At 41.4% G+C, this 2,575-nt stretch overlaps 1 pseudogene; it reads left to right on the top strand.

Annotated features, from left to right (window-relative positions):
• On the top strand, nt 1–2,336 carry LOC131489569 (centromere protein N-like; annotated as a pseudogene).
• Nucleotides 2,337–2,575: the final 239 nt, after the last annotated feature.

Below are 2,575 nucleotides of genomic sequence, written 5' to 3'. Positions count from 1 at the left end.
AAAGCAGCAAGACAAGAGATAACTGCCGGCGAGGACAGCCACGCCACAGAAACGGATGGAACTGTTGCCGAGTTTATCGTGAGGACCGTCTCGATGATCCCAATGACCGAAATGATGCCACTCTTCCAACCTGGGAATCTTTTTGTCTGAAACTCAACAGACCGTAGACTTCCAGCAGAGAAAGGAATCTCTTGTTCGGGCCTTGCTTCTGCTCCGTGAGACCCTGTTAGCGGCCCTGCTGGATGCCGCTTATACTCTCCTGTGAGCACCAGAAAGTTTGAGATGTTTTTCGGATGAGGAAAGGACCAGGTGAAGGCACTGACCTTTTTGGTTCAGAACCAACATGGGACGATTCTTCAGACAGCGTTAGAAAATGTGACGGTCCGCTTCAGAGAGGCTGTGGAGAATGCGGTATGGATCCGAAATGCCTGGGGAACCAGGAAAAGTTCATACCTGCCTATGTGGTAAACTATTCCCAGACCCCCTGCGCCTTCCCCTCCTCCTTCCAGCTGAAGAACAATATAACCCTTCTGGGCCAGGCACAGACAGGTGCTGGCGATCACCATACGGCTCTGAAAATGGACCTCAGAGGCCGGTATCCGGGTTCTCTGAAGGCTACTACTGTTTTCAAACAGTGTAATCAGACCTTTGAAACTCACAAGTCAACTACACCCCTACAAGCAAGAATCCTTGAGCCGGAGATACACATGGATTCAAGGATCATTCATGACAACAGACTAGAAAAAGAGACACTTTGGGAGACTATCCTCGACTAAGACAAGAATTTGCACAATATAAGCTTGAAACAAAGTCCAAAGTGACGTAAACGGAGACATCTGGCAGCTCCCGGGTGGCTCAGTCGGTTAAGACGCCGACTCCCGATTTCGGCTCAGGTCACGATCTCACAGTCTTGAGATGAGGCTCTGTGTTGGGGTCAGTGAGGAGCACAGAGCTTGCTGGGGATTCTCTCTCTCCATCTCTGCCCCTCCCCTGCTCATGTTATCTCTCTCTCTCTTTCAAAACGAATAAACTTTAAAAAAATTTTAAAAATAAAAAAGAATTGGAGACATCTTGGCTGAGAGAAAAGAACCCCTCCGGTGCCTAATAAAGTTCTCCAGCCCACGGCTTCTAGAAGTGGTGAAATGCCTGGCACCAACTGGTCCTTCAGATGATACACACTTTCTCCACTGCTCCCTTGCACACCCATAAGGGAAAGGATGATTTTAAAATCAGAGATAAATAAGATGTGGTTTTGTAAGCACAGTATTTTCTTGACTATATTGCATATGCGTTTCAGTTAACAGCTAGTTGGATGGCTTCTGTTTATAAACTTGTGTTTTAGAAATGAATTCTTGATATTGACAATTTAGAAATGTTCAGTATACTTCTGGGGGCTGATTCTTTCCTCCTCGACTGTGTACCTCTCTCCTCCATATCCTGCAAAGCATAGCAATTGGGAGCCTTTAAAAAGTGACAAGATGTCCTTTTATTCATTACTGTCTCTCGATCCTGGAGAGATCAGGTTCTAATTGCTTGTTTCCATGAATTTCGTCCTAAGCCTTGGATCATGGAAAGCAGCAGCAAGAAACTATCCTCAACTCAAAACTTCCTAGGAAAATCATAAAGTTGTCTCATTCAAAGGGTTCAGTTGGGTCCATTAAGTGACTGCAGGAGGTAGCATATCAGATGATTCAGTTATATAAAAGAATACCTTCATTGTAAATAGGAAGCTTTTCGTAATGTTTTATCATACATATGGTATTCAAACTCACCATACTGTACTGATTTGTGAATAAGGGTTTTAAAACTGGTAAAAAGAAATAAACAAAAGCAGCATGAGAGAAGCAGCTAGTTATATACAAAGTAAAACCCCACAAAGCTATCGGCTGATTTTTCAGCAGAAAGTTTGCAGCCAGAAGGCAGCAGCATGATAAATTCAAAGTGCTGAAAGAAAAAAACAAAAACAAAAAACCTACAACCAAGAATACCTGGCAATTCTCCTCAGAATTGGAGGAGAGGTAAAGAGTTGCCCATACCAAGGAAGGCAGGGAGGGAGGAAAAAAATAAAGGAGTTCATCACCACTGAACTGGACTTACAAGAAATGTTAAAGCACTTCTTAAATGGAAAAGAAAAGGCCATAATTATAAGAAAATTATGAAAGGAAAAAATTTCATGAATAAAATCAAATAAATAGTAAAGGTAGCAATCATTTATGAAGCTAGTATGAGGGTTAAAAGACAAAAGTAGTAAAAATCAACTCTATCTAAAAAATTAGATAAGAGGACCCACAACCTAAAAAGATGTAAAATGTGACCATATATACATAAAACATGGACGGGGGAATAAAAGTGAAGCTCTTTTAGGATATGTTCAAACTTAAGTGACCATCGACTTAATACAGACTGCTATATATATTTATATATATTTTTTATATATGAATACAGGCCACTATATATTTATATATGTACATTTAAAAATTTTTTAATGTTTGTTTTTGAGAGAGAGAGAGAGACAGAGCACGAGCAGGGGAGGGGCAGAGAGAGAGACACCCACACACACAATCTAAAGCAGGGT

The sequence above is a fragment of the Neofelis nebulosa genome, chromosome 11 (genome assembly GCF_028018385.1).
Source record: "Neofelis nebulosa isolate mNeoNeb1 chromosome 11, mNeoNeb1.pri, whole genome shotgun sequence".
Taxonomy (NCBI): Eukaryota; Metazoa; Chordata; class Mammalia; order Carnivora; family Felidae; genus Neofelis; species Neofelis nebulosa.
Note: the sequence above shows the minus strand (reverse complement) of the source record. Positions and strands in the feature narration are given on the sequence as shown.